This window comes from Protopterus annectens, chromosome 2.part1 (assembly GCF_019279795.1).
Source record: "Protopterus annectens isolate FY-2018-M chromosome 2.part1, PAN1.0, whole genome shotgun sequence".
In the NCBI taxonomy this organism is placed as follows: Eukaryota; Metazoa; Chordata; order Ceratodontiformes; family Protopteridae; genus Protopterus; species Protopterus annectens.
Window position 1 is genome coordinate 1239945988 of NC_056729.1, and position 15872 is coordinate 1239961859.

General features: G+C 42.1%; 1 long non-coding RNA gene across 1 annotated transcript in view; it reads right to left on the reverse strand.

Annotated features, from left to right (window-relative positions):
* The window catches only part of LOC122794407, a 231878-nt gene extending 230181 nt beyond the window's left edge, over positions 1-1697 (reverse strand). The window contains exon 1 of the long non-coding RNA XR_006363639.1: positions 1550-1697. This is a non-coding gene — a long non-coding RNA (uncharacterized LOC122794407). The remainder of the gene's footprint in view (positions 1-1549) is intronic.
* Positions 1698-15872: the final 14175 nt, after the last annotated feature.

The following is a 15872-nucleotide window of genomic DNA, read 5'->3' on the forward strand; positions in this document are numbered from 1 at the left end:
ATGGTACAGTAACTGCTTCTATATGAGACAAATTTGCAATTATTCCACTATGTGAATTCTCTTTGTCTTAAACATTCAACATTTATGTCACTTTTGTAAATATGTATATAATTACTTCGGTTGTTAACCATTTTATGGTGATTTGCTGCACTAAATTGTCTTTACTTCTTGTTCTTTCATCACGTTCTGGCTTTATCCTGTACTTTAATTTCTGTGTCTCAATGTGCACCCTCTAATTATTTGATTTCATTCCTTGTTTTTGCATTTAAGCAGAGGCCGCGCCTGAAAAGCACCTATGGGACAGTATACTATCCTTTTTAACAAACTGTAAAGGAATAATTAAATTACATTAAATTAAATAAATAAATGACCTGCCCTTGTGTAATTACTATAGTAAACAGAGTACTATCCTGCTGGAGTCCTGGATAAGATACAAAGTTACTCAGTGTTGTAACAAGCTTAAAAAAAGATAAGTTAAAACTGAGTTATCTCAGCACCCGTGATTAAGTCCGTTTCCCACAAAGAGGAGAGAACATGGCACCTATGATTAAAAGGTTAATGACAGTAATCATTCCATTTACTATGTAGTGTATCATCGTCATTAAAATACAACTAGCAAATTAAGTATTACACAAAAATATGTACAGAAAATTGAAACTGAAATTGCTACTCTGACAATAAAGATTTTGCAGGGAGTTTACAGTACTGAATAACAAAGCTTCAGTGATGGAGTGTTTAATCATGCACGAGACAAATGTGAAATAAGTACTGAGTATGACATAAGTGGGATATTTTATATGACCTTTATTATCGCAGACAAGACAACAATTTTAGAATGAAAGTTAATATAATACAATGTTATACAGAGGGTTAAGTGGCATTACGGGTCTGCAGCCTGTAACTGTTGATGCAACTAGCTGGCAGACTGGACCCCCCCCACACACACACACTAATGGATCCTGTACTTCTCTGAATCTGCATTGTTAAGTTCTGTACTGCAGTTCAGGTTTTTCCATTTTCAGAATTTTGCATTTTCAAAAGTTACTCTTTGGGGCTCTAGCCTCATCGGGCTGGTCATTAACAGCTCTGTCCTTTAATACAATACAGTCTTTGCTAAAATCTAAAAAGTTAGTATGTCATTATATCACCCACTCCAATGCTTCTCCTCAGATTCAAAAGGAGACATGAAAGCTACTAAGTCATCACATCACCCACTCCAGTGCTTCTCCTCAGATTCAAAAGGAGACGTATGAAAGATCATACACACTCAAGAATGTTGGGAAAGGGTGGTCAGAATCTGGGTGATGGAATGAGAAAATATGTCGTATCCCAAAAGGACTGGTCCAACACATAAGTTACAGGAAGGTCAGTTCTCAGCAGGCCATATCTCCTCAGCAATAAGCTGAGATGCTAATGAACAACTGGTGGGCCTATGGCACTGCCGACTAATCAGATAGAAAAAAAGCTAAACAAAGCAGAAAAAAAAAACAGAAGGCAGACAGCTCAGGAGAAAGATCAAGGTAATTGAAAGCAAGGACTGTTAACTTACCTTCCCAAAGCTGTAGGCTTTGTGGTGCTACAGAAGGCCAGATGACCAGGCTATTTGCCTCAAAAAGTGGGTTCACAAATCTTTCCAGTTCTGTAGGACGGTTTACCCAAGACCACAGAGATACTGTTTTTTCTTGAAGTTTCAGCCTTTGCCTAAAACACACAAAAACAAAATGAGCTACCTAGATACTCCACAAACAGAACAATATATCTAAAGAGCCAGCAAACTCAGTGCTTTGACACTTTACATTTGACGCTTTTTTTTTCTAAGTAAGCAACTTTTCTTTGAAAGTCTTCTCTACACATGCATCATATTCAAAGGAAATATTAAGCACATAAGATGTACTTTCACAACACTCACACAAACAGATACAATTACATACAGTTTTAAATTAAGGTCAATTACTTCCCTCAAGTCACTTACCACTTACACTGCTCATTCTGCTTTTCCTGCCTCCATTTGGGAAGATTACTGTTAGAAAGCCAACTGGTTTTCTTTCGGACAAGCAGTCTCATTTTATGTAGTTCTGTTTAAGTACACCTACATAAAACTTCCTACCTTTGGACGCAGCTGTAATTCTGATGTTTCATAAGCACTCTGCTATATTAGTTAATGTCTTTTCCACATGATACCAGAACATTATATCACTCCAAGACGAGCAACCGATTTACATCTTGTCTCAGAAATGTATGCCCAGACTCTAGACTTCAAAGTCACACACCATCAAATTAAATCTATTTTTAGGGTCCCTCTAGATCACATGGACCCCTCCATTTTTCACTTATATGGACTTTTAAACTTTCATTACTGTTGTACTACTTTCTTATTCTGTCACCTCAAGCTCCAGGTACCTGCTTTACAGTCATGATGGGTCTCAAGCTATTACGTCCCAACGTATGGCATAACAGAATAAAACTGAAATATATACTCCAACTAATCTTGTTGCTGTTAGACTGTACTGATTTGGTGCTGTACATCTGAATTTTCTGACTGACAGAACTCAAGTACATGTAAAAACATGGCAACATTGTGAAGGAAACAATGTTTTAATATGTGTCCCATACCTGGCCCAGTTAACACTTCAGCTGTTCCCCAAATACTATTCCCACACACCATAGATCACTCAACTGCTCCTTGTTTGACTACCCTTGACATGAACCTATCAGTGGGTGTACCCCCTGACTATTCAGAGTAGTAGAAAGTAAGACGGGAAGTGATGAGTTTAAATTAAAATCAGGATGCAGCACAACCAACCTGATGTTTGCAGTCAGAGAGATAGTGGAGAAGCAGCCAAAGATGTGGAAAGAGTCCAAATAGACATTCCTAGACTTGGGGAAAGCATATGACAAGGTCAAAAGAAAGCTGATTTAGACAGTCCTGTAATGGTTTGAAGTTCTGGAAATATTAGCAGAATTAGTTTTGGCTAAACACAAGGATCCAATGGCACACAAACAAACTGTGCTTAGACTCACAGAGGGGTCCCTCAGTGGGAGTGAATGCGCATCAGGGTTTATCTCTTGCCTCGCTGCTATTCATAGTGGTGATGGACTACATTAACAAACAGGTTAAAAGGGAGAGATCAACAAAGTTGCTGTATGCAGACAATGTGTCATTATAAGCAGAATCTGAATAGGAATGGTAACAAAGGATAGGGAAATGAAATGTAAAAGTGAAGGCATATGGGATGAAAATGAGTACAGACAAGAGAGCTGTCATGGCAGCAAATGTGGAAATCAGAAGTTGCAAACTGAGATAGAATGAAGGATAGTGAAACAGGTTAACAGTTTCTAGTATGTCGGAGGAGTGGGAGGGGAAAACTATAATCTGAATGAGGAAGTCAAAGTTACCCCCGTCTATGAAACAAGCTCCCCACCCATATGAAGCAGAGTTCCTCCCTAACCCCATTCAAATGCAACTTGGATAATTGGATGGGAAACCGGAAATTCATCCCTGGTTTTGCAGCTATGTCTCTAATGGACACAGGTAACTTTGTAAAGGGTTCATCTCCCAGGCCCATGCTTACACTTATCAAGGGTAACAGAACTTGCCAGAGATTTGGGATGCATGGCTAGGCTTAAAAAGGCTCTCGTGGTCGTTAGCCTATTAAACACCTATGAACAATCAGAGGGGCTGCAGCAAACGGACAGCGAGAGTTGAGGGCAGCGTGTACAGAAGATTTTCAAAGAAACTGAAAAATAATGTACATAAAACAATTGTGTGACCAGTGCTTCTGTTTGGTACAGAAATCTGGGCAGTGAAGGCAGATCAGTTGAGAAAACTAGAGGCGATGGAGTGCCTAAGACAGGTGGTAGGATGCACACTACGGGACAAATGAAACAAGTATGACATTCACCAGAAGCCAAAGTAACTCCAATTGTAGAAAAGATTGGAGAGAGCAGACTACAGGTGTTCAGGCACATGTGCAGGAAGACGATTAGTGAAGAAGACTTGAGAAAGACAGAAAGAAGGTAAGAGGTACTAAGGACATTCAGCAAAGACATGGATGGATTGTGTGAGAGAAGACCTGTAACTGTCAGATACGACTCTCGAAGACGGTAGGATAGTCACACTAAATTGAGAAAAGGTGGCAACAGTAGATACGACACCCCAACCCCATGTACAAAAAAATGTGGAAAAAGGAGGTTGATGATGATGATGATGAAGAGAAAAAAATAACACAAACAATTGGTGAGATATAATCGCATTATTCAACATTCTAAAGATATACCAAGAACAAGACAATACCATGCTTGTACCAATATCCTTTGATAGCAGTGTCTTCATACATTAAGACTCCATTCGGTCACCCCACTCATTTTATATATATTTGCAAGTCATTTACTCTCAAACTTAACAAGACAAAAAACTTTTGGATAGGGGAAAACTCATAATATACAAAGGTTCTCTCAGTAATACAAACCACATGAAAAAAGCAGTAGCTTCAATGAGTTCAGTTACCTCTTTAGAGAAGCAATGAGCCACCAGCTCAGTTTTAAAATCTCTAAAAACAACAGAAGTGAAGTGTAGTTGGTCTACACTAGTTTCTCTGATAACACTTAAGTGAACAGCAGCACAGCAATAACCCCCAGTAGAGAGGGAAAGTTATGTACCCTAACATCATAGAAATAAGCCTCTATTCTCTTACTGCTCCCCCTAGTCACACACTTAACCACCTATCACTCACTCATGACCACACCACAACCCTGTCATAAAATCACACCCCCTTTTTCACACCACAAGGAACACAAACTTTGCGATATCTCCAGCTATCTATAATTCCACATAAATCGACCAATTTAGTCACACTAAACCTGACCACCATAGTACAACTAATGGTCTCCATAAGATATCACAAAATGATCTCTAAACATCTAGTCTTCATAGGTTCATAGCTCACATGTTAATAGTTCAGTAGTAGGCTAACTGCCCTTTGGGCCATTTTAAGCCTAGCTAATTTCTCCATGTGAGAATCAACACCTACACCTTAACCATTGTGCCAACCTCCCACCCCTTGTTACTACAGCTTCTAAACTTTTAATAAGTGGAAACATCCATCCAAATCCAGGATACCAAATCACCTCCCAATCAACAAACAATCCCTCCCCTCAGTCTGAAAATACAATTTATCAAAATCATAAAGAATCTGACCTATTAATTCTCAACTTAAACCTCAGAGGCATCATTAATAAGTTTCAGGAACTCCATGCCACCCTTTCACTCTACTCACCAGACATCGCCATCTTAACTTGAAACATGGCTTAAACCACATATTAACAATGAGATAATTCCTCCTGGTTACAAAGGAGGAGGTGTAGCCATAATGTTTAAAAACAATCAAAGTGCAACTGCTAAATCTAAATCCACCATCCTTTGACAATGCAGAAATACTTCTGAGTAAATTCCAAATCAACCCAAAGAAACAGGATCATAATAGCCTCCTATATCGCACAACCTTACCTCCATAGAGCATATGCTCCACTGGATATCAAAAACAATTTCTCAAGAAACCATTATTATGGGTGATTTCAATACAGACTGGTCCTCATATAATTCCCAAATCCCCAGCAACCATATCAACCTCTCCGGCTTCACACAAGTTATTCAAACCCCTATCAGAACAGACAAAAAAAATCAAACAAGCAAACTATCCTAGATTGGACACGGTCTAATAAACCCACCCTCTCACAATGCTTTGGCTGTCCCCATGACAGCCTAAGTGATCATATACTTTACTTATCTATTCAGGTGACTTATAAACCCATTCAAAACATCAACTTTCATCAAATCTGTAATAAGAAAAACATTAACCCCCAAACCCTGATACCCACTCTCAAACAATGCAACTGGACCCCCCACTTAAGACCACGCCCCTAGATTCAGCAGTAGAATACTTCAATGAAACTTTTCTCATAATTCTTAATATCGCCCCACCTAGAACACTACGCATCAAAGCAAATTATACCCCATGGCTAAACAACAAAACAAGGACCCACCTTATACTTAGAGACAAAGTGTGGGCCCTATGGTACACTAACAAATATCATCCAAACCGCTTAGAATATCAAAAAACTTAGAAACAAAACCAAAACCTAAATCAAACAAGACAAAAACATTACTATGCTAATAGACAAGAGAAACACCAAAGAAATCCTCAAAAATTTTGTTCAGCAGTTAAAAGGATACTCAATCCAGGGCAAGCAGCAACCCCAACTCCTTCCACAAAAAACAACAACCCAACCTCCATCGCTGAAGATTTTAACAAATATTTCAATGAAGGTATTCTCACCCTCATCAAAAATAAATGCCCTAATCAATCAACTACACTTATTACAACCAACAATAATGATAAAAACTTCTTCCAAACCATTCCTACAAATACCATCCAAAAACTACTTAGTAAACTAAAACCAACAATAGCAGCCAATAACTTGCCAGCCAATTTTATCAAAATATCAGCTCCAGCAATCGCATGTTCTGTCTCAATATTTATCAATTGCTTCATCTCTCAACAATATGTCTCCCAGATCTGGAAAATATCACACCTTCCCCCTTCAGAAAGGCGGCAACTCAACTGAACTCTCAAATTACAGACCAACTGTCATCTTATCCCCACTATCTAAAATCTTACAAAAGTGCATCCACTCACAGCTTCATATCTCACAAATAATAGGCTCCTAGCTACTTCTCAACATGGATTTAGACCTAATCATAGCACCATTACCCTTAACAACCTAAATCTTAGCTCTTCTGCTATCATCTGGTTCCAAAGCTACCTAACAGGGTGTCAACAAGCAGTGAAATGGTCACAAGACCTCTCCCCCTACTCCCCATCACATTAGGAGTCTTACAATGATCCACACTTGGCACCATGCTTTTTAGTATATTACCAGTAATCTTAGCTCAGCCACATCTCTAGCCTCTACAATCCAATATACTGATGACTCCACATTCATATGCACTGCCCCTACTCTACAACAACTCCAAGATGTTACACAAAAATCCTTCACTCCAATTAAATCATGGCTCTCAAACTCTCAGCTCATTCTTAACCATAGCAAAAATAAGCTTATGATCTTCTACCCCACCAGAACACCAGACCCCTCCCCCAATTTTTCCATCACAACCACAGGTAACACAATTAATTTACCAGAAACTCAAACAAAACTATTAGGAGTAGCAATTGACAACAACATGAAATTCAGCCTACAGATATCACAACCAGTCAAAGTAGTACACAAAAATTGATTACCCTATATAGAAACAAAAAATTCCTAACCAATACTACCTTGATAGCTATTACTAGAATCCACCTCCCATCTACACTCATTTACGCCTCTCCACTACTTATTAACCTCAAGAAATCAGACCTTGAAATATTAGAAGTATGCTATAACAAGACTGCAAAATTTGCTACAGACTCACCCCCCCGATCACACCATTGCCTAGCTGTAAAACAACTCTCCTGGTTAGAATTGCCTCATATAATGTCCTATAATCAACTGATAATGTCACACAAAATACTCCACCAACCTGAAAAAACACCATAGATCCAGAAATTAATAGTACCTTACTCCAATAACCACATACTTCACTTGACCAACAAGCCGAAAAGTAACCAGGGCTATAAATACTGCAGGAGAAACACGTTACTCCAGTTATATAGCAAATCTCTGGAACACTCTCCTGGACTCTATTAGATCCACAACAAACACAACTCATTTTAAAAATTGCTTAAAAAATCACCCAACTAACGTTTGGCTTTGTTCAAGTAACACTCCAGGATAGTCTTACAAGATATACAATACTATCTCGATACCCTGTATCGTTTGATGAAATACACCCAACTAGCCATGATATTGCACTAATGTTTTTCACTCATCCTTCAAAAACTACTAACACCCCCACCTATTATCTATCCTACCCCTAACCACAACTTTCCCTTCATCCTCAAAAATGAATATGATATACAAAATTCTGTATACCAAACTGTAGAAATAACTATCAGCTCTTTTTCCTTAATAGTGTACCTATGATTCTTAAGTAGTTTTTTTATTTCTCTCACTTTGTTACGTTATCTTGTAAATTGTCATTGTATAACAATGCATATAAAAACAGTAATCATTCCATGTTGTGTTTAGCATAGTATTTTTCTCTATGTGGAGCTTTTTTCCCTGTGACTCCGTGGAAAATGGGTGCCCACCCAGTTGAACTTTCCCAGTAAGAAAATGTAAAATAAATATAAAATGTACAAGCAGATTAAGCTATTCACCTCCAACATTGTGTGACTGCCAAACCAAAGATTAGGTGAACTATACCTAGTGACTTTCAAGTTTATTATAAGCACGAATAATATAAAGCAACTAAACTGGCTACGTATAACTAACTGTGAAAAGGACCCTATCTCAGCGGCATGCTACTATAAGGCTAAGCCACACGACACTTCTGGCATAATATCTCATAAGATCTTAAATACCATATGTGGGTTCAGGCCATTCAACTATAAAGCTTATATACATCCTTACAGCATTTTTAATGAATTGAACTGCAACCATCAAAAGGTACCCAGAACTTTAAGCAAGCCACACAGGAATTCACATGCCTGTCTGCTACTGCTTTGCATGAGGGTTCATATATGCATTAAACTGAAACAACAATATACCAATAAAACATCTGAATAGTCTGCTAACCAGCTGCTTCAAAATCAAATTTCAGTTTATCTAACAACTTAGGAACACTTCAGTCTCCCAGTAATGTTACCTTATAATCAATCCAACAGATAATAGCTACATTTGTAATAGCAGTCATGGGTTTTCCTCTTCTACCTTGTTTAGGCATTTCCACTTAATATTTTCTTTAAATGAAACCACTTTTAATCTTTCTGAAAATCACAGTTTGGTGTACAAATGAAACTGTCCCAAGGTTTACAATAATGTCTGCATCTAACTCCCATGATTATTACTGTACGCATACTTTAACAAGTCGAGTTGGAAAAAAACAGCAACTCTGCATATTATTGGTTAAGCAGATCACATGACCCAAGCATCAGATTAATATCAGATGAGTTAAAGTGGCAAATTTAAATGCCTCATCCTCTCATACACAGCAGAGCACAAATGCATTCAAAATGCCATGCATTAACCATTGTAAAATAAATAAACAGTGCTTAAAGTCATACCTGTGTCAAATTTCCATGATTATACATATGGTGCACATACTTTACTAAGTTGACATATGGAGGACAGCAAAACAACATACTCATGGGTGACTGGCTCATTGCTTTTTAAAGCACTGGTTAAGGCACAATGACTCTGTCAAACCTTTAATACCACCTACCCCATGCATAGCACAGTGCATGTGCAACAACTATATTTGGAACCAAAAGCAAACATAGATGTGCATTTCTTCTGTAATTTTAAATGCTGGTTCTCTTGTCAACAGCTTATAATGATCAGGCAAATATAGAAGTTATGTTCTTACCATAACGTTCCATGTTAGTTGACTTCTTCTCGCCTTCTTCTTGCTGGATGGGGTTCGGAGCCGACCTCGGCCCATTTCCTGCCACTCTAAAAGCTCGAGAGTTGGTTCCACCGGCTCGAGGCTCCCCTTATATCCCACAATGCTAGGCGTGAGTTACCTCAGATCTCGTTTGTAAGCTAGGCCCAGCTTATAATAGTAGCAGAATAACTAGAAACAAAGTCCACCTCTATAAACAAGGGAAAAGAGAAGGGTGACCTACATCCTGATCCAGGAAAATATGCACAGCAGAGCATATACCTAAAGTAAAGAGGTGGTAGAAAGAGAGGTCACAATCAAAACTCCTCTAGGTCTGTCCAGGCCAGGGGGAAGGAGGGTGGGATGCAAGAAGAAGGCGAGAAGAAGACAACTAACATGGAACGTTATGGTAAGAACATAACTTCTATATGTTAAGTTGTCTATCTCGCCTTCATTCTTGCTGGATGGGACCGCGTCCCTAGCACCTTGTCCCGGGTGGCCTAACGGAACAGATTCTTGAGAACAGTGGAACCAAAGTTAGCTCTATGCCTAGAAGCTAAATCCAACTTATAATGAGAAATGAAAGTGTGAGGAGTAGCCCAAGTAGCCGCTGCACAAATGGTGTCAATAGGCAGTCTGTCTTGGAAGGCTATAGAAGTAGCCAAAGCTCTGGTGGAATGGGCTTTAGGTTTGTTAGGCAGCTTTTGGTGTCTAATTTCATAAACAAGGGAAATCAGAGATGTTAGCCATCTAGATAATGATACCTTTGAAACTGAAAGTCCCTTTCTGCCTTCTGCATAAGAGACAAACAGCTGGTCAGATTTTCTGAATTGTTTGGTTCTATCCAAATAGTACCTTAACTGACGATGAACATCTAGCCAATGCAATTTTTGTTCAGACCTGTTAGAATATTCTGGAAAAAACACAGGGAGGTCAATGCTTTGATTTAGGTTAGGCCGAGGCTATCTTAGGTAAAAAGGACGGGTTGGTTCGTAAAGATACCCTGTCCTTATGGAAAAACAGATAAGGTCGACAGCTGAGTGCATGAAGTTCTGAAACTCTTCTAGCTGAAGTAATAGCTACCAGAAAGAGAGTCTTCCATGATAGCAATTTTAAAGAACAGGAGGCTGCAGGTTCGAAAGGGGGAAGAATCAAAGAACTAAGAACTAAATTTAGGTCCCAAGGAGGAGGAGGATTTCTTATAGGAGGTCTGAGTAGAAAAACTCCCTTCAAAAAGGCTTTGCAAAGCTTGTGGGACATTATGGCAGACTCTGAAATGCCCACATGAAAGTTAGAAATAGCTGCCAATTGAACTTTAAGAGTAGAAGGAGATGAACCTGCATGGAAGAGTTCAGCTAGAAAATCAAGGACCATTTGGATGGAAGCAGTGAAAGGATCTATGTCCCTTCCTTGAGCCCAATAGGAAGCGTTTCCACTTACTCAAATAAATCTTCGAGTGGAAGATTTATGGGAAGCTATCAAAATATCTCGAACAGAGTGAGATATTTGAGGAAGCCTGGCTAAGGTTGGAATTGGAGGAACCAAGCAGTGAGGTTCAGAGAGGGAGGGAGCGATGAAACTGACCCGATTGATGGATCAAAAGATCTGGAACTAGGTCCAGATGCCAAGGTCGCTCCAACAGAAAATGATGTAGAAAGGGGAACCAAACCTGTCGAGGCCAGTAAGGAGCAATGAGGATCAACGAGGCCTTCTGAGCGATAGCTTTCTGTATCACTTGAGAGATTAGTGGGAAGGAGGAAATGCATACAGAAGTCCCCGGGGCCAAACTTGGACTAGAGCGTCTCTGCTGGGCTGGCCTGGTAAAGGGAATAGGGTGAAATAATCTCTGCACTTGCTATTTTGGGGAGTAGCAAAAAGGTCGCAGCAAGGCTGACCCCACTTGAGAAAAATCTCTCTCACAACAGAGTCTTTCAGAGACCACTCGTGAGGCATGAGGATAGCTCTGCTCAACTTGTCCACGATTTGATTGGACTTCCCGGGGATGTGCGTTGCTATCAGAAACCGCTGAGAAGAAATCACCCATTGCCACAGTCTGAGTGCTTCTCGACACAGGGGGTAGGACCTGGTTCCGCCTTGTTTGTTGATATACCACACTACAGACATATTGTCCGTCTGGATTGCTATCGTTCCCAAGGGAAGAGAGTCTTGAAGGGCTTGCAACGCTAAAAGCACTGCTCTCATCTCTAGAACATTTATGTGCAAGTGGCATTCGTCTGGTTGCCATGTGCCCTGGACAGTTCTGCCCTGATAATGCCCCCCCCCCACCCGATCAGGGAGGCGTCCGTTGTCAGAGTAGCAACCGGAGGGAGAGGAACAAAGGGTCTTCCCAAGAAGAGCTGAGGGGAAGACATCCACCACAGAAGATGATTCCTGCATGTTTGCGTAATCATAATGGTGTGGGACATCGGAAGTTGCTGGTATGACCATTGTGTGAAGAACATCCATTGAAGGATTCTCATGTGGAATCTGGCTAATGGAAGCAGAGGTATGGCAGCCGCCATAATCCCCAATACTTTCAGAACTAACCTGGCTTTGACTCTGTTGCTGCTGAAGAGGAGCGAGACCAGTTTGTGTATGTGTGTTATTCTCTGATCTGTTAGCCTCTTGAACATGTTGACTGTGTCTAGAATTGCGCCTATGAAGGTAATAACACGACAAGGCGACAAAACAGACTTTTCGCAATTTATTGAAATGCCTACATTTTGACAAATGCGAAAGGTGTAGTCCCTGGCCCTTAGAAGAAGATGCTTGGTGGGAGCTGTGAGGAGCCAGTCGTCCAAATATGGAAACACCTGGAATCCTTGCGTCTCAGGTGAGAAGCTACCACTGCCATGCATTTGGTAAACACCGGGGCAGTGGTGAGTCCAAAGGGCAGGGCTCTGAATTGAAAATGACTGGTTCCCAGCCTGAAGCGGAGAAATCTTCTGGAGCCGCCTGTTCATTTTATATGATAGTACGCATCCTGAAGGTCTATAGAGCACATCCAGTTTTTCTTCCCAATAGGGAAGGATGGACTGTAGCGTGACCATCCGAAATCGTGTTTTCTTGACCGACTTGTTCAAGATACTGAGATCCAAAATTGGTCTCCAGTCCCCTGTTTTTGGAACTAAAAGAACCTGGAGTAGATTCCGGATCCTTGCTGGTCTGCTGGAACTGGCTGAATTGCTCTTTTGCAAGCAGCTTTGAAATTTCCAAAGCTGCAAGATCCCTTTGAGCGGGTGGAACATCTGGAAGGGATTTTTTGATCGGTTTGGAATGCAACGAAGGGAATGGAATAGTCTTCGAAATGATGGACTGTACCCACTTGTCTCGAAGTTAGGGATAGCCAGGCTTCTGGGTACAGTGACAATCTTCCCGACTGCCTCCGAAGGTGGACAGTCGGGCAACACCTCAGGGATGCTGAAAGGGCTTATCGGAGAAAGTTTCTCGATTGCACTGGTTCTGCGGACCCCCCTGCCTCTAGGGCGTCGTCTACCATTGTTGTTCCCCTCTGCCTCTGGCGGGAACCGACTCTGTCGTCAGGCTAAGTCCCTTGAGATTGTTTGGAACCACATTTTCCCACTTTTCTGGCCTTTGAGGTAAGGCCTAGAAGGAGTAGAAAAACGGACTCCGACGGCAGAAAGAGTCTTGCCATCAGTCTCGCACCTAGTCAAGGTTTCTTTCACTTGAGGACCAAAAGAGATGATCCATCAAACGGGGAATTAGTGAACGACGTTTTAAAGGGGTCCGCAAAGTTGCATAGCCACATCCAGGCATGCCTGCGTAAGGCCACTCCTGTCCCTGCGGCCCTGCTCGATCCATCCGCCGCATACCTAAAGGAGGCATGGAGGAGTTAGCTATGGAGTTCAGGGTAGCCAGCTGAGTGTTCATCTTGTCTTGAAAACCCGCAGCTGTAGGATCCTTCAACATATCACTCGCTTCTTTGATCAAGTCTCTTTGAAGACGAGTAAAATGGCATAGGTAGTTCAGCGAACGCATTGCAAAGGTCGCTGACGAGAACATCCGCTTCCCGTACCTGTCCATAGACCTAGATTCCTTGTTAGGTGGATGGACAGGCACTGAAGGATCAGCTAGTTCCTTCTTAGTGGCAGCAGCAACCACCATAGCATCCACAGAAACTCCCTTTGTCAGAAACTGTTTATCTTCTGGTGCCGTGATAAATTTTGAGGGTCTCCTAGGAGTGGGGTCCACTGAATCAGGAGCCGTCCATGCCTTTTGCTACCACCTGCATGAGGGGGTCAAGGGGAGACACCCAGGAGGTGGAAGGCGAGAGCCAAACGCCTCAAGATACACAGATTCATCCTCCGAAGGGTTGAGGGCTGGCCAATTTCCCCTCTGTTTGAGGATTTCTAGAATGTCTGCAAAGGAGACATCTTCAGAAGGGGAACGGGGGGAACCCTCGGAATCCTCTAAATCTGTGTCAGAGGTGACGGACTCAGGTGAGTCTATGTGTTTCCTCTTACACTTTCTCTTCTGAGGGGGCTCTTCTGCCAATTCAGGAGAGGCCTCGGAAGAGGATGAGATCCCCACAGGGGATTCCTGAGGAGCTGGCTCTCTGCGGTCTGGGATGAGGGAGTGAGTAGATTTGACCTGAGGCACCGAAGAGGGAGGGGCAGACGGAGCAGACTGTGGAGTTGAACCAGGTTCCAACACACTCTGCATGACCTCGAACGCACCCCTGTCAGGCAGAGCCAGAGGTCCCCGCTCCGAGAAGCTGAAAACCTCCCTTGGCACCGACAGTGATGGCTCCGAGGCCGATGTCGGAGCCAAACTCACCAGCGCCGAAGCACCAAGAGGGAGAGCGGGGTCGGACAAGGGTCCGATGCCACTCACCCCCTTGGAGCCGACGAGGGAAGTCCAGCGCCGAGATTCTTCTAAGGAAGAAATCGGAGCCGACGACGGAGCCGAAGACATTTGTATCGGCTCCGACGCTACCACAGTCTCGGTTCCGAAACGCCCCGGCTCCGAGCTCAAAGGAGTAAGAGGAGGAACATAATGAGGAACAGGGTCAGGCATCGACTGATGAGTCGGGCTCTGAAGCATTTGGGCCAGTGCCTCGGACTTAAGAAGTCGACTCACTACCCTCTGAAGGTCATGGTCCGAAAGCCTTGATGACCTAGAGGAGTGAGATCTATGGCTCCGTTCAGACAGCAAGGGAGATGCTGGAGCCGAATGAACGGAGCCAAGGGACGGTGACCTGGACCTCTTTCTAGATGTCGGCTCCGAAGGTCTAGTCGGAGCCGACACAGGAATTTCCAACACCTCGGCTCCAGCCGGAGCCGAGGAAACCACAGAAGCTGCAGTCTGAGACTCATCGGCTCCAGCCGGAGCCGATGTAGAAGGAGGTTTCGAAGCCTTAGGCCTCGACTCAGTAGCTGGAGCCGAGGACCTAGAAGCCTTAGAGGGTTTGCCCGAAGAAACAGTAAGGGAACCCTCAGGCTTAAGTAAACCTCTCAAAATAAGTTTATTTTTTCTTTCCTGCAGGACTCTGGGGCTGAAGCCATGGCATACAGCACAAGAGTCCTGCAGGTGCAAAGGTCCCAGGCAGTAAACACAAGAAGTGTGACCGTCTGTCAGAGACATTTTCTGACAGCACGAGTCACACTTCTTGAAGCCTGAGACCTTTGAATCCTTGGACATTATCAAGGACCTAAGTGTAACCACACACAAAAAACACACACACACTGATTTCACTAAAAAGAAAGTTAACTAAATTATACTAATTAAACTATTTAGTTAGCTTAAGTATAAAAAATATCCCTAACACAACACAAGCACTCCACTAGGGATAGCAGGGCCCGAAGGCCTAAGGGAAGAACTTTTAAGTTCTTGAGGGAAAAAAATGGGAATAAAGAAGAAAGGGATGAAATACACTAAACTAAGGGAAAATATGAACAATTTAGTTAAGAAAAGGGTATTTAAACTAGTTTAAATCGACTGATTAAACTACTGACCTGAGCCGGTAGAAAAACAACACCTCGATCGCTGTAGCGGCAAACGAGATCTGAGGTAACTCACGCCTAGCATTGTGGGATATAAGGGGAGCCTCGAGCCGGTGGAACCAACTCTCGAGCTTTTAGAGTGGCCGAGTCGGAGCCGAGGTCGGCTCCGAACCCCATCCAGCAAGAATGAAGGTGAGATAGACAACTTAACATATTTAGTTTACTCCAACGTTACTGTAAAATAAGCAGTATTTGCTCAAAATAAACCCTTTTTGGTGGTATATAACTACAGGGCAGTACTATATAGCCGTACACACCTTTTCAGTCTCCAAACACCCCTTATTATTCTGATTTAAATTGAAAACTGG